Below are 25,160 nucleotides of genomic sequence, written 5' to 3'. Positions count from 1 at the left end.
ACGGAGAGAAGTGCCACTAATTTGACTTACTATACACTGGAGTAGACCCAGCTCCAAAAAAAAAAAAAAGGCACCACAAGGACTTAGAAAAAAGAAACGAAGAGAAAAATGAAAAAGCAGAATGTTTGTGGTTGGAGGAACCAGGGAACCAAACCAGGCCTTCAGGAGCTGCTGTATCCACCATCTGTTAGAGTTCAGTTAGGCCAGAGACTTCTGCTCCCGACTGGCTCACAGCAGCTGTGCCTCAGCAGCCTGCAGAATAGGGGGCTGATGCCAGAATGAATAAATTCAATTAATCCCTCCCTCTGTGGGTTCCTCAGCCTTGAAATGCTGGAAAGGCGTTTATCTCACCATGGTTGTTGAGTTTAGCAGGGGCAGGTAGACAGATATGCCCCACTCCATTGACTCTTCTCCCCTTAGTCCTAGGCTCCAAGAGATAGTCCCAAAATAGACCTAACCATTTCTATTTCTAGTGAATTCAAGGAAGCTCCCAGTTTGAGGTAATGAGGTTGGAAGTAGGATGGGGCAGGAATGAGGTAAATGAAGAGGTTTAGAAAAATTGTACCCACTGTGTACTTTCATCCGTGTCAACAGCAGCCCCTGAATTGGATACAGCAGACCCAGAAGGGAGGGTCTCCTCTCCCCTGATGCAGTTTCCTCTACAACTAGCAGGGATAAGGGGCTCCTGTGACAGCCTGGTTTCAGAGTCAAAGATTTTAACACTGCTCTCCTTTCCCAAGTGAGAGGCTATAAGGCCCAGCAGCAGTCTGTGAGTGCACAGCCAGCCACCCTGGAACCTACCTTTACCTCTGAGGCCTAAAATCTGGCTGAGGCAAGAGGGAAAATCTCTCCTTCAAAGCCCCTTGAGCTTCTGGAAAACAATTCTGCAGCTCAGAATCAAATCTCAGACCTGTTCAGGAGGAGGAAAGTGAGAGAGAGAGTGGTGAAAGGGAGATAAAAAGGCAGAAAGTGAGATAGCCATGCTTGGGGACCAGAGCAGGTTAAGTGTGGTGTTTCCTAGGTAGGAAGAAAAGAGGCCAAATGAATAGGAGGAGGATGGAGAGAACGTGGCTGAGGAATAATACACAGATGGGTTTACCCTGGATCAAGCAGCCTGTGGCCTTGCAGCAAAGTCCTAGAGCCCCAAATAAAAAAAACAAATGCATAGTGATTTCACGAGAGTGAATATCTAAGCACATGGGCTTCCAAACCTCAGGCATTCAGAGGACACAGGGGAGTCTTCCCTTTTCGAAAACCACATCTCACAGGCAGTGCTAAGAGCTGGCCTCACTAAGGATGCTGGGTTACATGTGGGCAGCTCAGAAGAGTAGAGAAGCCCCAGGAAGACCAGTACGAACCGACTCCAAGGAAACATCAAATGCCAGTAAGTGAACCAATGAGGGGAGGGAAAAGGAGAGGGCACCCAGCGCCACCCGCAACCCTCTCACCAGGAGCAGCTGGTTCCCAACTCTGCAGAGCAGACAAAACCAACATGTGCCAATAGCTGAGGAGTGATTCTCAGGCTCTGACCAATTGTTTCTTTAATAAAATAATTCCATCAAGGAGCAAGATGGCAGAATAGGAACAGCTCCAGTCTCCAACTCCCAGCGTGAGTGACACAGAAGACTGGTGATTTCTGCATTTTCAACTGAGGTACTGGGTTCATCTCACTAGGCAGTGCCGGACAATCGGTGCTGGTCAGCTGCTGCAGCCCGACCAGCGAGAGCTAAAGCAGGGCAAGGCATCGCCTCACCTGGGAAGCGCAAGGGGGAAGGGAATCCCTTTTCCTAGCCAGGGGAACTGAGACGCACAACACCTGGAAAATCGGGTAACTCCCACCCCAATACTGCACTTTAAGCAAACGGGCACACCAGGAGATTATATCCCACACCTGGCCAGGAGGGTCCCACGCCCACGGAGCCTCCCTCATTGCTAGTACAGCAGTCTGCCATCTAACGACAAGGCAGCAGCCAGGCTGGGGGAGGGGCGCCCGCCATTACTGAGGCTTAAGTAGGTAAATAAAGCCACTGGGGAGCTCAAACTGGGTGGAGCTCACAGCAGGTCAAGGGAACCTGCCTGTCTCTGTAGACTCCACCTCTGGGGACAGGGCACAGCTAAACTACAACAAAAGCAGCAGAAACCTCTGCAGACGCAAACAACTCTGTCTGACAGCTTTGAAGACAGCAGTGGATCTCCCAACACGGAGGTTGAGATCTGAGAAGGGACAGACTGCCTGCTCAAGTGGGTCCCTGACCCCTGAGTAGCCTAACTGGGAGACATCCTCCACTAGGGGCAGTCTGACACTCCACACCTCATAGGGTGGAGTACACCCCTGAGAGGAAGCTTCCAAAGCAAGAATCAGACAGGTACACTCGCTGTTCAGAAATATTCTATCTTCTGCAGCCTCTGCGGCTGATACCCAGGCAAACAGGGTCTGGAGTGGACCTCAAGCAATCTCCAACAGACCTACAGCTGAGGGTCCTGACTGTTAGAAGGAAAACTATCAAACAGGAAGGACACCTACACCAAAACCCCATCAGTACGTCACCATCATCAAAGACCAGAGGCAGATAAAACCACAAAGATGGGGAAAAAGCAGGGCAGAAAAGCTGGAAATTCAACAAATAAGAGCGCATCTCCCCCAGCAAAGGAGCGCAGCTCATCGCCAGCAACGGATCAAAGCTGGACGGAGAATGACTTTGACGAGATGAGAGAAGAAGGCTTCAGTCCATAAAACTTCTCAGAGCTACAGGAGGAATTACGTACCCAGCGCAAAGAAACTAAAAATCTTGAAAAAAAAAGTGGAAGAATTGATAGCTAGAGTAATTAATGCAGAGAAGGTTATAAATGAAACGAAAGAGATGAAAACCATGACACGAGAAATACGTGACAAATGCACAAGCTTCAGTAACCGACTCAATCAACTGTTAGAAAGAGTATCAGCGATTGAGGATCAAATGAATGAAATGAAGCGAGAAGAGAAATCAAAAGAAAAAAGAAGAAAAAGAAATGAACAAAGCCTGCAAGAAGTATGGGATTATGTAAAAAGACCAAATCTACGTCTGATTGGGGTGCCTGAAAGTGAGGGGGAAAATGGAACCAAGTTGGAAAACGCTCTGCAGGATATCATCCAGGACAACTTCCCCAACCTAGTAGGGCAGGCCAACATTCAAATCCAGGAAATACAGAGAACGCCACAAAGATACTCCTCGAGAAGAGCAACTCCAAGACACATAATTGCCAGATTCACCAAAGTTGAAATGAAGGAAAAAATCTTAAGGGCAGCCAGAGAGAAAGGTCGGGTTACCCACAAAGGGAAGCCCATCAGACTAACAGCAGATCTCTCGGCAGAAACTCTACAAGCCAGAAGAGAGTGGGGGCTGATATTCAACATTCTTAAAGAAAAGAATTTTAAACCGAGAATTTCATATCCAGTCAAACTAAGTTTCATAAGTGAAGGAGAAATAAAATCTTTTACAGATAAGCAAACGCTTAGAGATTTTGTCACCACCAGGCCTGCCTTACAAGAGACCCTGAAGGAAGCACTAAACATGGAAAGGAACAACTGGTACCAGCCATTGCAAAACTATGCCAAAATGTAAAGACCATCGATGCTAGGAAGAAACTGCATCAACTAACGAGCAAAATAAACAGTTAATATCATAATGGCAGGATCAAGTTCACACATAACAATCTTAACCTTAAATGTAAATGGACTAAATGCTCCAATTAAAAGACACAGACTGGCAAATTGGATAAAGAGTCAAGACCCATCAGTCTGCTGTATTCAGGAGACCCATATCACATGCAGAGACATACATAGGCTCAAAATAAAGGGATGGAGGAAGATCTACCAAGCAAATGGAGAACAAAAAAAAGCGGGGGTTGCAATCCTAGTCTCTGATAAAACAGACTTTAAACCATCAAAGATCAAAAGAGACAAAGAAGGCCATTACATAATGGTAAAGGGATCAATTCAACAGGAAGAGCTAACTATCCTAAATATATATGCACCCAATACAGGAGCACCCAGATTCATAAAGCAAGTCCTTAGAGACTTACAAAGAGACTTAGACTCCCATACAATAATAATGGGAGACTTCAACACTCCACTGTCAACATTAGACAGATCAACGAGACAGAAAGTTAACAAGGATATCCAGGAATTGAACTCATCTCTGCAGCAAGCAGACCTAATAGACATCTACAGAACTCTCCACCCCAAATCAACAGAATATACATTCTTCTCAGCACCACATCGTACTTATTCCAAAATTGACCACATAATTGGAAGTAAAGCACTCCTCAGCAAATGTAAAAGAACAGAAATTATAACAAACTGTCTCTCAGACCACAGTGCAATCAAACTAGAACTCAGGACTAAGAAACTCAATCAAAACCGCTCAACTACATGGAAACTGAATAACCTGCTCCTGAATGACTACTGGGTACATAACGAAATCAAGGCAGAAATAAAGATGTTCTTTGAAACCAATGAGAACAAAGATACAACATACCAGAATATCTGGGACACATTTAAAGCAGTGTGTAGAGGGAAATTTATAGCACTAAATGCCCACAAGAGAAAGCAGGAAAGATCTAAAATTGACACTCTAACATCACAATAAAAAGAACTAGAGAAGCAAGAGCAAACACATTCGAAAGCTAGCAGAAGGCAAGAAATAACTAAGATCAGAGCAGAACCGAAGGAGATAGAGACACAAAAAACCCTCCAAAAAAATCAATGAATCCAGGAGTTGGTTTTTTGAAAAGATCAACAAAATTGACAGACCGCTAGCAAGACTAATAAAGAAGAACAGAGAGAAGAATCAAATAGACGCAATTAAAAATGATAAAGGGGTTATCACCACCGACCCCACAGAAATACAAACTACCATCAGAGAATACTATAAACACCTCTGCGCAAATAAACTAGAAAATCTAGAAGAAATGGATAATTTCCTGGACACTTACACTCTTCCAAGACTAAACCAGGAAGAAGTTGAATCCCTGAATAGACCAATAGCAGGCTCTGAAATTGAGGCAATAATTAATAGCCTACCAACCAAAAAAAGTCCAGGACCAGATGGATTCACAGCTGAATTCTACCAGAGGTACAAGGAGGAGCTGGTACCATTCCTTCTGAAACTATTCCAATCAATAGAAAAAGAGGGAATCCTCCCTAACTCATTTTATGAGGCCAACATCATCCTGATACCAAAGCCTGGCAGAGACACAACAAAAAAAGAGAATTTTAGACCAATACCCCTGATGAACATCAATGCAAAAATCATCAATAAAATACTGGCAAACTGGATTCAGCAGCACATCAAAAAGCTTATCCACCATGATCAAGTGGGCTTCATCCCTGGGATGCAAGGCTGGTTCAACATTCGCAAATCAATAAACATAATCCAGCATATAAACAGAACCAAAGACAAGAACCACATGATTATCTCAATAGATGCAAAAAAGGCTTTTGACAAAATTCAACAGCCCTTCATGCTAAAAACACTCAATAAATTCGGTATTGATGGAATGTACCTCAAAATAATAAGAGCTATTTATGACAAAGCCACAGCCAATATCATACTGAATGGGCAAAAACTGGAAAAATTCCCTTTGAAAACTGGCACAAGACAGGGATGCCCTCTCTCACCACTCCTATTCAACCTAGTGTTGGAAGTTCTGGCTAGGGCAATCAGGCAAGAGAAAGAAATCAAGGGTATTCAGTTAGGAAAAGAAGAAGTCAAATTGTCCCTGTTTCCCGATGACATGATTGTGTATTTAGAAAACCCCATTGTCTCAGCCCAAATTCTCCTTAAGCTGATAAGCAACTTCAGCAAAGTCTCAGGATACAAAATTAATGTGCAAAAATCACAAGCATTCTTATACACCAGTAACAGACAAACAGAGAGCCAAATCAGGAATGAACTTCCATTCACAATTGCTACAAAGAGAATAAAATACCTAGGAATCCAACTTACAAGGGATGTAAAGGACCTCTTCAAGGAGAACTACAAACCACTGCTCAGTGAAATCAAAGAGGATACAAACAAATGGGAGAACATACCATGCTCATGGATAGGAAGAATCTATATCGTGAAAATGGCCATACTGCCCAAGGTTATTTATAGATTCAATGCCATCCCCATCAAGCTACCAATGAGTTTCTTCACAGAATTGGAAAAAACTGCTTTAAAGTTCATATGGAACCAAAAAAGAGCCCGCATCTCCAAGACAATCCTAAGTCAAAAGAACAAAGCTGGAGGCATCACGCTACCTGACTTCAAACTATACTACAAGGCTACAGTAACCAAAACAGCATGGTACTGGTACCAAAACAGAGATATAGACCAATGGAACAGAACAGAGTCCTCAGAAATAATACCACACATCTACAGCCATCTGATCTTTGACAAACCTAAGAGAAACAAGAAATGGGGAAAGGATTCCCTATTTAATAAATGGTGCTGGGAAAATTGTCTAGCCATAAGTAGAAAGCTGAAACTGGGTCCTTTCCTTACTCCTTATACGAATATTAATTCAAGATGGATTAGAGACTTAAATGTTAGACCTAATACCATAAAAACCCTAGAAGAAAACCTAGGTAGTACCATTCAGGACATAGGCACGGGCAAAGACTTCATGTCTAAAACACCAAAAGCAATGGCAGCAAAAGCCAAAATTGACAAATGGGATCTAATTAAACTCAAGAGCTTCTGCACAGCAAAAGAAACTACCATCAGAGTGAACAGGCAACCTACAGAATGGGAGAAAATTTTTGCAATCTACTCATCTGACAAAGGGCTAATATCCAGAACCTACAAAGAACTCAAACAAATTTACAAGAAAAAAACAAACAACCCCATCAAAAAGTGGGCAAAGGATATGAACACACATTTCTCAAAAGAAGACATGCATACAGCCAACAGACACATGAAAAATGCTCATCATCACTGGCCATCAGAGAAATGCAAATCAAAACCACAATGAGATACCATCTCACACCAGTTAGAATGGCGATCATTCAAAAGTCAGGAAACAACAGGTGCTGGAGAGGATGTGGAGAAATAGGAACACTTTTACACTGTTGGTGGGATTGTAAACTAGTTCAACCATTATGGAAAACAGTATGGCGATTCCTCAAGGATCTAGAACTAGATGTACCATATGACCCAGCCATCCCATTACTGGGTATATACCCAAAGGATTATAAATCATGCTGCTATAAAGACACATGCATACGTATGTTTATTGTGGCACTATTCACAATGGCAAAGACTTGGAATCAACCCAAAAGTCCATCAGTGACAGACTGGATTAAGAAAATGTGGCACATATACACCATGGAATACTATGCAGCCATAAAAAAGGGTGAGTTCGTGTCCTTTGTAGGGACATGGATGCAGCTGGAAACCATCATTTTTAGCAAACTATCGGAAGAACAGAAAACCAAACACCGCATGTTCTCACTCATAGGTGGGAACTGAACAATGAGATCACTTGGACTCGGAAAGGGGAACATCACACACCGGGGCCCATCATGGGGAGGGGGGAGAGGGGACGGATTGCATTGGGAGTTATACGTGCTGTAAATGACGAGTTGATGGGTGCTGACGAGTTGATGGGTGCAGCACACCAACATGGCACAAATATACATATGTAACAAACCTGCACGTTATGCACCTGTACCCTAGAACTTAAAGTATAATAATAATAAATAAATAAATAAATAAGTAAGTAAAAAAAAAAATACAAAAAAAAAAAATAGTAATTCCATCAAGACATAGCATTTTTTCACTTTCAGCCTGGAGGAACTCAAGCAAAGGACACTGCAGGAAAAAGAGAACCAATTAAGATGCTGCTCTGCTGTTGACCATGGTCTCTATTTGCATGAGCAGATGTGGCCAAAAACACCATCTGGTGACCCCTGGGCCCTTAAACCTCTGTGCACATGGTGGTGGTGGGAGGAAGATGGCTCTGTTTTGAGGCTAAAAGGGAAGTCGTGGCTTCGGGAGATGTGCCCATTCATCATTGCTGCCGGGCAGCCCGTCTGTTTCCCACTGTTGCTGCCCAGCCACCCACAGACCCGCCATATGGCTGAAAGCGGTGGTTTCAGGCATTGCTAAAATGCCGTATCCAACTGCCCTGTTGGGAAGGAAGCCTGTGGTGAAGTGGGCCCTCCATAGTACAGCAGTACACTCTGTCCCTAACCCCAGGCAGCGACACTGCCAAGAGCTATCCATCTACTTTCTTAAGACTTCTGGAATCCTTCCAGTTCTCTCCATTCCCACTACCACTGCCTTCACTCAGACAATCATCATTTCTCCACTAAAATAACACAAAAACTTCCTGTCATGTCTGCATTTCATCTTGCTCCTCTTCAATCCAATCTCTAATAATAATACTCCTTGATTAAAGTCCTGGATACCTCCTCCTACCTTCAGGAGAAAGTATAAGCTCTTTAGCACATAGATCTCTTCAAAAGTAGCCCCTACTTTCTGCTTTTGCTTTGATTGTAGCTAGTTGCTCTCTTCCCCTGCATTTCAGCTATGTGGATGCATTTCATTCTCTTCCAATGAACTGGGTCCTCTGGTCTGCCTCCATGCCCTGCCATCTCTCTTTTTTTTTTTTCATCTGGCTAACTTAGGTCACAGTAAATGTCCATTGTTCCTTAACTCCAAAGACTAGGTCACTTCTACCCACTTCTTCCTTTGGAAGTCCATACTTAACTACAACCACAGGATTTCTCATGCTGTATCAAATTATCTATGTACTTGTCTGTCCCCTCTTAGACTGCTGCCTCTGGAAGTTTTGTTTTATTTATCTCAGTATCTATCAGCCCTAAATTTTGTTAAATGAATGGATAAAATATACTTGTCAAAGACAGGCAGTAAATTAGCGATCTCTCTGGCAGGACTTGGGAAGGGCTCATCATGGCCTCTTAATGTCATTAAAAGTATTCCTACCACTCACTCTAAGCATGGATGGTGAATATAGCATGTATTTCATTACATTAACAAAGAGCAAAAATTTTTTCATGGATATATAGGCTCAGGGTAAAAAATTGTCTATTTGCTGCCAAGAAATACCTACAATGTACCCGGTATAGAACAGGCATTCATAATAAACAGAAAAAATGAAATATCATAATCAAAAGATTAAGATCCTATTCACTTTCCCATTGGAATAAGGGTTGACATCTCAAGTCACCTCTCAACATTTTCTCCACTAAAGTCCTCTCTGGAAAGTCCTGGACCAATACTGTAGAGCAGATCTCAAATTTACTACCAACTCTCTGCCTCTCAGAAGGGAGAGATGAAGGTTACTTTTCCCATCTTCAGGTGATAAAACAGAGGCATAGAAAAGCGAAATTGCTCCTTGGGGACACAAACAGAATTGGCCCCACTCCAGATGCTTGTTCTCTCCTTTCCCATCCTCGCCCCTAAGAGACAGCATAGCCAAGCCAAGGACACCTAATCTTGGAGAACAGTGAGCTGCAGTGGGTATAGAAAGGGCTATTGTATCTTAGTAGTTCTCCTGTTCTGCAGTCTCTTTATGTACCTGACCAGGAAACATAAGCCTCTAAGGAATGGTGGAATGTCAGCAGGCAATGCAATATAATGCCAAATACTTTTCTCACTAATAAGCGTAATTAAGGTCATTAAGTTATGAGTGTGAGAACATTCAACTGGAGGATTTTTAAATAATGAGATAACTGCTTTACAAAAAGCCTGATTAAAAGAAGAAAGCAGCAGCTAAGTGAGTCTGCAAAGTGGTAAGCATATCAGAAGCCTCCACACCGTGTAGAAGAATATCCTTCTTTGACTCTGTCCCCACTGACCCAAGAGCCTTCCCCCATGCTTCCCCACCCCCACCACTCCAGGGCCTCCATCTCTAGTGGACTAGCAGTTGGAGAGGAGAGTTGATGTACTCAATGGAAGGTGCGAAGAAATTCTTTCTGAGGCAGTATTATTTAATTTATTCCAAAGGCCAGTGATACAAATAAATGAATAATGCCTGCCATTTCATAATGAAAGGGGCAGGCTCAGGACCCCAGGCTGCGTGGAGACTGGCCACCTTCATGCACTTCATGGCTCTCTGAACCAATTTTGGAAGCGGGATCGTGGTTAGACAACTTCTAGTCAGTGTTCACTAGGCAACACCCACATCTCTCTCTAGGGTAGGAACAGAAAGGAAGAGGAAGAGGAAAGGAATAATAATAAAAGCAGTAACTCCAGCAGTTATTTATTCAGCACTTACTATCTGCCAGGTGCCATGCCAGGGATTTCACCACCATTACATCTAAGCCTGTCAATCACTCTGCCAATGAAATGGAGTCATCACCTCCTCCATTTTACAGATGAGGAAACTAAAGTTCAGAAAAGAACACCTAGCTTTGGGAACTTTTCAAAGCCCCCTAGAGAGTGAGTAACTAAGGGGATGTGAGGGGGAGACAGGAGACCACCTCCACCGCCTATGTTCATCAGAAAGTTTACCCAGTCTTGACCTCCCTCATGACTCCCCAAACCATCAGCTCCTTAAGGAGGCAGAAGCAGAGGCAGAGTAGCAGCACGAGAGGAAGAAGAGCCATCCCTAAAAGGTGACTGTAGGGATCTGGACATAGGACAGGTCTTCGCTACACACAGAGTTGGTACCCGCAGTTGCAACTTATGAATCTCCCAGTTCCTCCACTTCCTAGCTGATTTTAGACAAATGACTTATCACCTTTCTGGGCCTGTTTTCTTACCTGTAAAATGCGAATAATAGTCCCATCTCACAGGGCTTTGAGGATTAAATTAGTCAATATGAGTTAAGAGTAGTCCATAGTAAGTGTCTAATAAATTTTAGCTCTTAATATCATCAACATTGTCATTATCCTGACTGTTCCAAATATAAAAGCAAGGCATCCTGGTACTGTCAAGTACCAGGGACTTGGGGTTAAATCTCCTCCCTTAGTCTGATCAGGATCCAAACGGTCAATGTAGACACCTTCCCAAGTCAAACACTGGTTCCATAGAGTGAGTTAGTCACCCTTCAGTTCCTGACATGTAGCCCGGAGTCCAGTGAACTGAGACTATTGCCAACAATAAATCGTTCACATTGACAGCTTAGAGCAAGAGAGTTCTATGTGAGCATCATGTCTTTCATCTCAGGGGAAAAAAAAGTTGTAAAACTGGCCTACCCTCTCTGTGTTCCCAGTGGGGTTCACAAAAGAGCAGCTGTGGGGTACTGAGGGAGCACTTCAGAAGACTCAAATGTAAGCTCTGTTTCTTCCTGTCAGTAACTGTGTCATGTCTGGAAAACTGATCAACTTTTCTGTGCCTCACTTCTTCAACTGTGTTACGATGATGATTAAGTGGCATAATGTATGTAAAACATTGTTTGCTCAAAGCAGTGTATCAATATAGAGAACTAGAATTAATATTTTCATTCTCCCTAAATCAAATCCACTTAGGCCAGTGTAAAGCCCTTACTCCTCTCAAACCAAACCTCACCTACATACTCCTACTTCCTCTTCTAGCTTGGTTTCAGGATCTCAAGGGAGCAGGTGATGGAGGGGGCAAGGGGCGTGACACAAGCCGTCAGGTCTGAACTCCCAGAAGTAAAAGTCATGGGTTCTATTTTCAGCAGGGCTGGCTGTAGAAAGGTCAGCATGTGACCTCATGTGAGTTTTCTCCCTGCCTCAAGCCTCATGCTCAGCTTATAAGCCTGGGGATAAGAAACAGCCAGGTCTCTAGGGCCCAGATGACTGTGAAAAGCAGGTCAGTAACTTCATATGGAGCAAGCAGCAGCCATGTCTGGCTGCCAGGGAATGGTGGCAGACACAGTGCTGAGGAAGGGATGGCAAGATGCTGCCGGGGCAGATATCACAGTTCGACACCACATGACTCCTCCCAGACTCAGCTAATATCCTCTAACTCTCAAGATCAAGTACTGGAGAGAAGTGCTTCTTGTCATTCCACGCAGTGACTGTCTTGGTTCCAGCTTTCAGCAGTATCCCAGAAAAATGGGTTTCTATAATTACTTCTTATGCCTTCTTGACCACACAGGAATGAGACATCCAGTGGGTGAAATTTTAAAAACAGTATGTCCAAATAGCCTGTCCCTAAAAAAGTCGGGGTTTTGTGAGCTATGTGTGTCACTGACAATTCAGTGTTTTCTCTCACATTCACTCGGATTCTCTCACTGACAGATTTGAGAAGCTCCCCCTGCACGTTTCTGAAGTGAGTGGGAGAAGAAGAGTGGCTCTAGAGCAGGTACTGCTTTTACCTGATACGACGTGAAGACGTAATTACATGGGCAGAACACTCTCACACTGATGCCATGCTGATCAAATTTATGGATAGCTGGAGGCTAGGGAGGTAATAACCAAGTGAGTAGATTAAAGACCAAGGTCCTTAAGAAATGACACCAAAAGCACAAGCAACAAAAGAGAAAAAATAGAAAAATCAGAATTCATCAAAATGTTAAACTTCTGGCATCAAAGGACACCATCAAAAAAGTGAAAAGGCACTTTCACTTTCTTGCAAATTATGTATCTGACAGATAATCAACCATAAATTTAAAATTGTAACTTGGTTAAAGCGATATCCACCCACATGGATGCAAAAAGGCTGAAACTTATTTATATGAGAGTTCCCAGGAATCACTCAGATAAGAGTGGTAAATGGGAACTCAGGACCATTTCCCAGGGTTATATCTCCAAGTAGTCAGGGTCCAATGGCTCTTCTTAAGTGCCAAGAAATTGTACCTAGTGGGGAAGGACTCACTCTACTGGGTATCACGAAGTTTGGTCCAAAATGCCGATTGCCAAAGCAAAAGATGGTAGAAATGTGATTTCTCCATATGTAGATGCTTGCCAAGAACAAGCTTTGTCTAGGAACATTGGTATAGGGTGCGATTCTGCACGAGGAGAAGGAAAGGGAGAATGCAGCCCCACCCAGTGTCTTCTGGCCCAAGCTCAAATCAGGGTCTATGAAAAAGGACTGGAAAGAAAAAAAAAAAAAAGGCAAGCTGAATGGAAAAAGCATTCTGTTATTGGCAGTATGACGTGATCCTGTTCTGTCCTAATGCCAGGGCTGAGCACAGGTGGAGGAGGACATTTGCCCCACATTGGAGCAAACTACAGAGCGTCTGCATGTGACTGTGGGTGACACAGGAGAAGTAACATCAGCACTTTGATGGAGAAAAATATCCATCCCATTGGGGTTGGGGGTTCACATAGCAATTGAGAAACGATGTGGTATGCATCAGTAGTGGCCAGGGAAGGAGAGCAGATGCTACCAGGTGGAAGAACAAGCAGCTATGGTCACTCAGAGTTACCATGAGATATTACTCTTACCCCTTAAGCCATAAGTTGGGTTCTAATGGTCTTTCTGGTAAGCAACAGAAAAAGAAACTGTTTTGTCCCTGCTACTGTGACTCTTTTCCATGTCTATGTTTCCACATTGGTGTAGCCAAGGAAAATGGGGAGACACATTTGGATAAACATCAAGTCATAGAATTTGGTGCAATAAAAAGCCAACCGCAAAGGCACAGGATGGTAGAGGCATGGTTCTTGGTACAACCAAGGAAATGAGTGTGAGGTTCTTCCTAATCTTAACCTGTGTGTCATCACTGGAGTGCTGGTTAATTACCACAGAAAATGAATGGCTAATTATCCATCTGTTCTCACATCATTTCTAAGTGGCTGACACATAGTAGGGTTTTGATAAATATTTGTGGAGGGGAGAGAGAAAGAGAAGCAAAGATGGAAGGCTTAAATCATACATTCAACAATGTGTTCAGAAAGTCTTTTGCTCAGAAATCCTGCTTCCCTTCCACTTGTTAAGGTGCTGGATTCCATCCAAGGCTGCCAGCACCTGCATGGGAGCACAGCTCAGTATAATTAAACACCTGACCTTCCCAGGAGGGATGGAATCAAAATGACAGCCAGGGGAGAACCTGTGGCTTCTGCCTGTGCCCCGCCTCTCTGCTTGCAAGACTGGGCCAGATGGGTAGTCCCCAACAGCCCCGATCACTTTGTGTTTTCACTGCAGGGGTGCCGTTAGTCTGTTCTCTGTTAATTGGAACATTTGAGCCAGGCTTCATAGGGACTTCTTAGAGTTTACTATAGTTTCCCCAATGGGTGCATTGAAACTCCCTCACACCAAACCCAGGGATCTTTAAGAAGGGGGCCCAGCCCTCATTTATGTGATCAGGAGGAGGGACAGCCTACGCCCACCCCTGCTGTGGCTCAGCCACCCCCATTCCTGCCCAGACCAGTTCTGTTTCCCATCTCCTTCTGCAAAGGAGGAACAAAGGATCATCCTCTGACCAGGGTCGGCTTTGCAAGCAGGGCACCTGCAGCTCTGCAGAACTCACTGGTGATTTTTCACATATTAGATTTTGTTTTAAAGCCTCTGCTCTTTTTGTTCTTCCTACCAAGACCTCTCTCCTTGCCAAGCTTTATTGCAGTGATGGTGGGTTTTTATCACCACGTAGCTGTGATTCAGAGCCAGACCTCTAGCTGATGAGAGCTGAAATTATTCTCTCCCATGCATGCAAAGAGCTTCACAATGGGGAAAAGTGAAAATGGAAACATTTTGTGAGTCTGCAAAATCACTGTCAGGTGAGAATTTATGGAGTTGGCTCTAACAGCTTCTCATTCTGCAGTATCCTCATCGGAAGATTTTCTTCTTGATATTTAGTTCTACAAACAAACCCTTATCAAGCTCTTCTTATACAAAGCATTGGGCTGTCCCTATTCTCTGTTACCAGATTTGCATATAACACCTTCTCCCTCCTTTACACACTCATCCAACACCTACCAAAGCCCCTGGTGGAATTGTTGAACCATTCAACCACATTAATGAACAAACAACACACACAAAGGGTAGTTAAAGAAAGGCATTAACATCAACTAGCAGGCCATCTGTGGCCGGACTGAACACTAAGCAGAAACAAAGGTTCTGAAAGGGAAGAATCTTTACCTTCTTTTATGCCATTTAATTTGCATCGTTTCCATTTTCAGAAGAAGCAGTCCCAGGACTTAAGTACCTTGCTGACTATTAAGTAGTGCAGCCAAGATCCATACCCACGTTTGTCTCTTTTGATCCCAAGGACTTTCTATGCTATATAATTTCAAAAATGGAAGTTTTTCTCCTGACCTAATGACAGCTGCACATGCAGCTTGACTGGTTTCATTGGCAGTGGAGATGACTTTCACAAATCATCCTTGTTGTCTAGTTAGCCTCCTTTCCGAGTAGCATCAATTCAAAGGGGGCCTGTCCAGAGAAAGGGGCAGTCTTTGATGCCAACAAGCTGACCACTATCATGGGCTGTAGCATCTTCTGTCTAAACAAACTGAGTTATATAACCCAGAAATCCCTGGTGGAGTCCTCCAAGTAAAAAATCAAGTCTGCATCTCAGTGACTTTTCTAAACTGAAGACTACGGGATTGAGATCTGGATGTTAAAAAAATTTCATCAAATTGGACTTACTGCAAAATATTGCAATCCCGGGCTTTTGACACATGGAAAACAGTCAGAAGTGGTCATCAAGCACCAAAAAAAATTTCATCAAATTGGCCTTACTGCAAAATGTTGCAATCCCTGTCTTCTGACGCATAGTAAACAGTCAGAGGTGGTCATCAAGCACCCCAAAAAAAAAAAAAAAAAAAATCATCCAATTGGCCTTACTGCAAAATGTTGCAATCCCCGTCTTTTGACACATGGTAAACAGTCAGAGGTGGTCATCAAGCACTAGCCTACTGTGAAAAGGAGTCTGAGGGGCTGACAAGCCAGAAGACACAAAACAGGTGCTCAGTCCCTTTCCGATCAGCGCATCTTTCTTTCTGCCCACTATTTGGCAGCAAGGGGTTGCGGCTGCTTCTGCAGCATTCAGCTCCCAGGTTCCTGCATCAGTGTCCTGCTCATTGCTGTCAGTGACTGGGGTGGCAGCACAGACGGGTGGAAAGACAATGAGATTGGGAGACAGAGATCTGGGTTTGCATTGTGCCTGCACCATTCACAAGAAGGTTGACCAAGGGAAAGAGAATTGACCTCCCTAAGCCTTAGTTTCCTCACCTATAAAACTAGGATAATAACACCTGTGACATAAGTGTTGGGACAGGTGAATAAAGAATGTGTGTAATGTGCTCTGCACACAGTATATGTTTAATCATTCATCATTATTAATACTGCTATTACTTACCTATCATTGTAAGTGATGCAAATCCTAACCATTATTCACCGGTCAAGTAAAATCTCTCCTCTTTTATGCCACATTCACGTCCATATTACACAAAAGATCACCATCTTCCTAGAAATCTGAAAGCTTATTCCATGAACACTTAGTGCTTTCCAGCTGCACATGGTTTTCCTACTTGCATTTGTGTAGATTGTAAGTTAACCGTGGAGAAAATATCATATTTTCTCTCTCTTCCTCCATTCATTCTATATTTATTGAGCCCACTGTGGACCATGGATTGGCTCACACAGCCCCTGACCTAAGCAGCTTGAAGTCTGGTTGTGAAAACATCAGCACACAGATGCAACGTGATAAATCTTAGAAAAGCCTTAGGTGCCTGGCTCATGGCTCTTCCCAAATAAATGGGGTATATATTGCCTGACCCCTCCTTAACCTCCTCACTGGGGAGACGCCCTGCACATGTGCCCATAACAAGCTGTCCTTTCCTTAGTGGAGACTCATCTCATTGACTCATCTGGCTCCCCTACCAGACTCCAAGCAACGGGAGGGCAGAGCTTGTCGGCCGCATTAACTGCTTCATCCTCAGTATGGCACACAGTGCTTGGCACATGACGCACTCAGCTGAGCCCAGAGGTACTCAGCTACACCGTTGATTAATTGAGGTTCTGGAGAACTGCAGGTAAATATAACATTTGTTTTCTCAAGGACCATACTTACTGATGTATTTTTAGAAACTATTTCCTGATGGGCTTTCCTCCTCCCACCAATTTTAAAGAAGGAAAGGAAAATTCTTTTCTCCTCTGTGTGATTTCTCTATAGCTGCCTGTAGTTGTCAGTCTAGCAGTTGAGAGCCACAATAAATGCTTGCCAAAAAGCAGCTGAAGAAGTGTGAAATGTGATTAATCAAGTTCCTCTGCTTAAAGTAGAATAGAGACTTTCACCACTCTTTGCCCACCTTCACCCCTTCTGCTCAAGCTTCAAGGACACCCTACAAAGGAATCAGCTTCTGCAATCTACTGACATAACTGTGGCCTGTGGCTACCAGTACCAACTGCGTCATGGAGATCTGCAAGAGCAAGCATAGCACTAGTTGGGAGTCATGAGCCCGGCTCTGTTTCTCACTAGCTGGGTGACCTTTGACAAATTACTCCACAGATTCTTTATCCATAACATGGGGAGAACATTACTTGCCCTATGGAGTATTGTGAGTTTCAAAGGAGACAACAGACATAGAAGCAAAATATTACTAGAAACAAAGGATTGGATTTTAGCAACATCTCCATATTATAATTGACATTTGAATTAAAATTATATTTTTAAAAAGAAGGAAAGGAATTTTTCAAATAATGTGGGTACCTATAAGATCAGAACAATGACCCTTATCGGTTGGCATTCCATCATCAAAGCTTCTGAACATCTAAAACTTGTTGTAAATTCCTCTGCCCAGTGCAGTAATCCAACTATGAACAAGGATGATGTCCTCCCACAATACACACAAGATATTTTGTCACCATAATTACAGTTCAAAATAATAGAGATATCTTCCACCCCTCTCCTGCAATCTCTCCACTGCCCTCTTTCTCTCCCTGATTCTTTACCCTGCATCCCCCGACCACACACACATCACAAAGAACATTTTCTCCCGCCAAATCCCAAAATAATCAAGGAAAGCAACAAGACAAAGGGAATGACTTTGTCAGATGAAACTGAAGTCAAAACCCAGTCCAGCCACCTCTCAAACTGTGACCTTAAGTAAGTTATTTCATGTCTCTGAACTCAGTTTTCTGATCTGCAAAACAGGGATAAGAAAGCCTATTTATAAGAGTTACTGGGTAGTGAAAACTTCCCAGCATGACCTGGCATGTCTTGGGCACTCAGTGCATGACTATTTGTAGTCTTTTCTCCGCTTCTCCAAGGGGATCACTCCTGCTGCTCCTGTTACCATGTCCTGTCCAGTGAAGATCCTGCCAGTCAAGCCTGAACAGTGAAGCCTGGGAGGACTTCCCAACCACACAAAATGACTTCCTACTTAAGGGCTTCCCATAACTTGCTCCGCACTCAGGCCAATTTTTTTTTAAGAAGCTTTGTATCTAAGGAACCTCACATCCAGATATACTTATATTTAATGACCTGTACTTTAAACACTGTAATGTACCTGATATTTTATGCAAGTTCAATTCTCTTAAAGTAGAGCATACCCAAAGGACTAACAAATAGTTGAGAAACACCATTCTTTGTTGGGTCCTATAATTGTGCTGCAAGAGAAGAAACAGAGGGGCAAGGAGAGAGTTATCATTGTTTAAACACTCTGCATGGAAGCACTAGGCTAGGTATTTTGGTACTTCACATCATTTTGTTTTTGCATCCCCATTTGGTACCTCCATTTTCAGTTAAGGAACCTGCCGAAGGTCAAAGCATTAATCATGGGCAGAGGTGGGCCTGAAAGCCAGAACTGACTGGTTTCAAAATGTAGGCTCTTTCCCACATTACAGCAGCCTAGGAACAAAAGAGAAGAGAAAGAACAAGACGACCCACAAGTCCCACCCTCAGGAAGCTTAGAGCCTCACCAGAGCTGCACCAAACAGCAGGCAAAAAAGATAGCCATGATGTCACAAGAATGTTCACAGAGCAGTGTAAAGTGAATCCAAGTGAATAAACCCAAAATAGGGTCCATCAGTCTAAGGGCATGAAATGACAAAGGGTTATGAACAGGGTGGGAGTAACCAGAGTTTTTTGGAGGAGGGGAGAAAGTGATGTGGAAGACAGAAAATAATCTAAGGTTGTCCAAAATGGGGGCACCCAACTGAAATGCATAGTAGCAGGCAGAACGTTTTTGGAAAAAAAAACAACAGGTTATAGAGAAAAAATCAAGCTGATTGCTGGCTAGAAAAGAACTCTAACGATAAATTGGAAATGAAAGGCTATTTCTCCTATAACATTCTGAACACTGCCCCATTCCCAAAATAAATAGAAACCAAAAATGAAATTAAACAGCATTCTCATGCTCCCGAGAAGGGAGTAGCAATTACTACTTTCTTCTTTTTTCTAATTACAAAAAAGAAAAAGTTAACTAGGAAGAGCAAGAAATAAACACTGTTATTAACAACAATAAATCATGACATCTGAACGTTAAATTTCAAATTTTTCCAAAACGTTGTTATATATTATTATCTCATTTAATTTTCACTTCGGCCAAGTGAGATTGTCAGGAGAGCCTCTTACCTCTAATTCACAAAAATAGAGGATACAGCCCAAAGCACAGAGCAGATCTAAGATTTGAATCAAAGTCTCTCAACTAGAAATATAAGGACAAAACTCCAACAAGCTCTTCCTGCTGTGGAGGACTAAAGTTTCCTAGTATCAATTGACAGAATAGGGCTATGAGGAGAAGGAGGAAAGTTGAGGCTGGCACTACTGGCCATCCCCCCATATCAATTTTCCTTGTCTATATTATTGTATTTCTGCTCAGGCACAGGACCACTCAGAATAAATACTGTATTTCTATATTTCCCAGCTTCCCTTCCCAGTGTGGCCAGGTTACCAAGTTCCAGCCAATGTGATGCGAACAAAAGCGACAGACAACTTCCTAGTCTTGTTCTCAAAAGTAAGGAGTATGACCAGCTTTCCCCTTCCTTTTCTTTCTACTTTCTGGAATAAGAACATATGGCTGGGGGAAAAAAAAAAGCCGTATGGGATCCCAATATGAAAGTCATGTGTTGACTATAGCAGAGAAGCCTGGGTCTCTGATGACTGCACAGTAGCCAGGCCAACCCTAAACTTTTAGAAAATTTTGTTCATGCCACTTTGGGTCTCTGTCCAACAGCAGAACCCATATCCTACTTTTTTAAAAGTGTTGCCAATAGCACTGAAGCACTGAAGACGCCTTCCAAAATATCAGGGTCTTCTCAATTGCTCTGATTCAAGAAGTCAGTAAACATTTACTAAGAGTCCACCATGTGTCGGAAGTCTCCTAAGAATATCATTACAGCCTCCTGGCAGTTGTGACCCACATGGTTTTAGAAAAATCAGTATGTTGGTAGAGAATGTGAAAAGGGATACACAGCAAAAGTGAAATGGAAAGAAACAAGAAATCTTTAAATAAGGTCACGAAGGAGGCAGGGGAAAAGCCCATATTTGAATGCAGGTGATAATCCAAGCTGAAGTGAGGCCACAAAGGATACTGCTGGGCTACAAGTGGGTGAGGTAATGGGGTCAGGTGTTCAGCAGTGCACGTAAGTAGTGTCTCTTCCTCCCAGGCAAGAAGGCAATAGAAGGAAACACTAGCGTGGGCCCAGTTGCTGTCTGGGAGTTTCCAGGCCTGAAGGAGAGGCTACCTAAAGCATTGATCCAGATGGTATCTGGCCCAGCAGAACTAGAAGCAGAGAGGAGAACTGGACCAACGAAATGCTCACGAGAGTCCCTTTAGCTGACACTCAGCTAGAGTTTTCAGGACCTGAAGTGGGAGGAGAACTGGGAAGAGAAATGAATTCAAAGAGACAGGTGTTGTGCAGTGCTCAGGTAGGAGACCAAATATTAGGCTTGGGGGTGGAGAGTGTCTGGAGTAGGAGTACATTGTCTAGACCCCCTACCATTAGCAGACAGAAAGGAAATAGATGTGGCTGACTTAAAATGACAGGATGACAGCAATGACATTATGAGAAGAGAATCAGAAAAGTGCAAAGCCCATATTGAGAAAATGGAAACTATCTCTTTGCCATCAAATTATCCCTGGAGAGCTCCCCCAAACAGGGTCAGGTCCCTAACCTGAGACCTCCCACATAAAAGGACTCTTCCCCTAACAATTCTTCTTCCTTTGAGGGATTCCTCAAAGGCCAGGGAAAGGATCAGCCACAGTGAAGACTCCATCTCTAGGTCTTTGTTGCTGGCTGCTGGGCTGACAGGGTCTGTCTCTGTCCTTCCTATCCACCTCCACCACCCATACTATCAGCTCCTTAAGAGCACCAACTATGGTGTTAAGTCACCAAATCCTTAGCACTTAGCCTGGCATCTGTTGGCGCGTGGGGAGACACTCAGTATGTGCCTGTTGAATGGGGGACATTCTCTGCTAGATGTCACACAGAGGGCTGGCATGGCCTTGTGCTTCTCTTGGTATTACCAATGCATAGGAGAGACTATATTAGAGAAAATGAGTCCACTCACCATACCTTATAGTCAGCCCCTGCCAGGGACTACCACAGATCTACACAGGGAAGGCAGGGAAACCAGGGCAGAAGCTGGCTTGCCCCAATCCAGGCCAAGACCCCAGAATGGAAATTAGACATAAAACCAGGCACTTGGAGACACTGTAGATCACCTAAATCCACAGCTAATCACAAAAGCTCATTTTAGTCAACAGTTTTCACCCTTCTTAAAGCAATTTCTTCTCAGAACTGAAAAAAGGTAGGCTAGCTTGAAAATATTTAGTTTTCCTGCTGCATGTCATCCTCTGGGGAATTAGCCAAGTTGTAACGAGATGTTCAGAGCAGACAGGGGAGATAATAGAAAGCTCGGATAATCTATATTATGGCTAATACACTGCAACAAGATAGCCAAGAAACACTATTACTAAGGCATATAAAATTCAGTGCAAAGAGGAGAAAATCATTAACATACCCAGCAGTCCAAAAACCCACTGGCTTTTTGTCTCTTTTTACCCCTTAAGGATTGCTAGGCCTGACTACCAGAGTGACCTGGTAGTCAGGGAGGGAGACAGCACTGACGGTTTGATGTAAGTACAGGCTGTGGTCAATGCTCCCCATTACTAGAGATCCCAAATCTGATGTCAGTCTAATCCCATGAGCTGTACAGGAAGGAGGTCAGTGTATACATGTGTATACACGGGCAAAAAAAGGTAAAAGAGAACCCTGTAAATCTAGTAAGACATCAGCAGTTGTCCTGAACAAACATTGTTTGGAGTATAAATTTACAAGGATAATTACCAACGCATTACACCAAGTGCAGTAACTTTCTTGTTAGCACAATTTGGCAGATGTGTGTCACATGGAAAGTGGAACAGCTGAAACTGTGACAGGTTGCTGAAAAATGGCTGGTTTCCTAAGCACCCAGTCCCCTGAGTCTGTACCATAATCTTGTTCTTAAAATGACAACAACAACAAACAAGCAAAGAAAAAGTTTCCACTGCAGAAACTGCTGGCTTGCTAAAATCTATGAAGTGAATTTTCAGTACCTAAGTGTGGAGAGACTGTTGGGATCTGTGTCATTAGACCACGCTACCACAGGAGAGAGATCTGGATCTGAATCCTGTCTCTCCTGTCTACCAGTCCCAGGTTCTAGGGAAAGTGAGTTAACTTCTGTGAGCCTCCATTTCCTTATAAAATGGAGATAATAATCTCTAACATACACCGTTGTCATGAGCAGAAAAAATTGTGTGTAGAGTATTTTGTACAGTGTCTGGCAAATAATAAGTGTTCAAGGAAATGGTGTTAAGTAGACTTGCTTAACTAAACATCATCCTTGGCTGCATAATGCAGAGGTGACTACCCATGTATTTTACCTTTTTAAAAAAAGAAGTGGGCTGGGCGTGGTGACTCACACCTGTAATTCCAGCACTTTGGGAGGCCGAGGAAGGTGGATCACCTGAGGTCAAGAGTTCGAGACCAGTCTGGCCAACATGGTGAAACCCCATCTCTACTAAAAATACAAAAATTAGCCAGGTGTTATGGCACGGGCCTATAAGCCCAGCTACTTGGGAGGCTAAGGCAGGAGAATCACTTGAACCCAAGAGGCAGAGGTTGCAGTGAGCCAATCATACCATTGCACTGCAGCCTGGGCAACAGAGTGAGACTCTGTCTCAAAAAAAAAAAAAGAGAAAGAGAGAGAGAAGAGAGAAGAAGAAGAAGGGAGAGAGATAAGAGAGAAGAGAAAGAGAAGAGAGACAGAGAGAGAAAGCGACAGAGAGAAAAAAAGAAAGAGAGAGAGATCACCTGACTCTCAGAAGGTGGGAAGAGAGAAGAGGCGGTAATAATTGAAGTTTTCCCTGGAGACTATACCCAAGAAATTGTGCTTTCCATAGACGAATCATTTTGGGAAAAACAAACAAACAAACAAAACCCAACTGCTTATCCTTACTATATGCCACCATGTCACCAGAACTATTTTCTTCCAGGTAAGAAGTTGCAGGGAAATCTCATATTTGAAAGCCTTTTGCGAGTCCATAAAATGGGACCCATTTCCTAAATGACCACTCTTAGCAAATTTTCCGTAATGGATATAACAAGGTATTTCGATTGACAAAGTGGCTCATCTTTCCCTCCCTCTAAGAGAAGGAAATCAAATCATGTCCTAAGCACGGTGCATCTGGTTGTTTATTTTGTGAGCCCCAAGGCTTACAAAAATGCTGTAAGTAAGCACTGCCTAGGAAATACATGCAGTTAAGGCTGAAACAGTTCCAGAAGAGAAAAGATCTTAAATCCTTTTCTGTGACATGAGAAAGCACCTCAAATTCTAATTAAGAAGAAGCAATTAGCCACCCACAGATCCTTAACACTGCTTCCCATGGCCAGGCAATCATCTCTATTAAAACCCATTTTAAAGTAAGGAACCAACCCAAAGCTCCATAGGCACATACTTCACACAAATCAATTACCCCCTTAGACACATTCCTTAAATACTCTCAGGAAAACTCTGCCTGCAGAGAGGGCTTTTATGAAAGGACTCCATCAGACATGATGAGGCTGTTGCAAAAAGGGAGGTACCAAGCAGCAAATGTGACAATTTGAGGTAATAAAATCCACTCACAAAGCGGGATGCTGAATCTCTGGTCAGCTGGACAAAGCAAGGCAAGCTGAAGCCTCAGGTTTCCCTGGTCAGTATAACAATTTGTCAACTCCATCCTAAAGGAGTACATCAAGTGAAACAGTTTCTGCCTACTGAAACAAGAACCCAAGAGTTTTTACGTGTGCTCAGACCTGTCTAAACTAAGTTTCACCAGAGGACTGTCTTCTCACATCTCGATTTCACTGAAGTGCCCACAGGGTGCACTTGGCAGTTTCACAATGAGTCCAATCCACTCAAACTTGTTTGCTTTCTCCATCCCAGTTAGGTCCCTTCCTACATAAGACTCCCTTTAATGAGGGGAATTCATTGTTGTCTGCAGCCACAAGTTGCTTCTACATTCAGCAATAGAACAGCTATACAACGGTCAGTAAGTCAATAAGATCTAAGTATCTTTCTCAAGAACTAAGGTTGTTTCTCAATCCAATAAAGTTACTCCAATAACCTATTACTTCTCAACTGAACAAGAGCCTTTCTTCCCTCTGTGTCTGTGGATTTTTTTTTGAGTTGGAAAATTTCCCATCAAGCAAGATATCAAAAATGTTGATCTAGACCAGCACTGTCCAGATGATTAAATTTAAATTTTTCCTAGGAGCTACTTTTAAAAGGAAAATGAAACAAATTAATTCTAAGAGAATATTTTGCTTAACCGATACATCCCAGAAATATTACCATTTCAATATACAATCAATATAAAACATAATTAATGAGATGTTTTGCATTCATTTTTCATACATTCTTTTTCTCATACTATATTAGACTATGGTGATCTAGAGCTATGTTCAAATTGACATGTAGCAAGATGGATATAGTTAATAATACTGTAATGCCTACAGGAAATTTGCTGGGAGAGCAGATTTCAAGTGCTTTCACCAAAAAAAAAGGTAATGATGTAAAGGAATGGATATGTTAATTTGCTTCACTGTCATAATCATTTCACTATATCAAAACATCTCATTGCATACCTTAAATATATACAATTTTTATTAAAAAGAAAAAAATTGACATGAAAAGACTTCCATAACTCACTGTTCTATGAATAGTTTACCAAGGTGTGTATGCAGCAAGCCCTCATTTTAAGTTTATAAAAATCTATATGTATTCAGATATGCAAAGAAAATAGTCTGTAAGGGAAGACACCAACAGTATTAGTAGTTATCTCTGAGAGG

General features: G+C 42.8%; 1 protein-coding gene across 2 annotated transcripts in view; it reads right to left on the bottom strand.

Annotated features, from left to right (window-relative positions):
* The window catches only part of KCNH1 (potassium voltage-gated channel subfamily H member 1), a 452,115-nt gene that overhangs the window by 226,758 nt on the left and 200,197 nt on the right, over positions 1 to 25,160 (bottom strand). The window lies entirely within an intron of this gene.

This window comes from Chlorocebus sabaeus, chromosome 25 (genome assembly GCF_047675955.1).
Source record: "Chlorocebus sabaeus isolate Y175 chromosome 25, mChlSab1.0.hap1, whole genome shotgun sequence".
Classification (NCBI taxonomy): domain Eukaryota; kingdom Metazoa; phylum Chordata; class Mammalia; order Primates; family Cercopithecidae; genus Chlorocebus; species Chlorocebus sabaeus.
The sequence above is the reverse complement of the archived record's forward strand: the minus strand, read 5'-3'. Positions and strand labels throughout refer to the sequence as shown.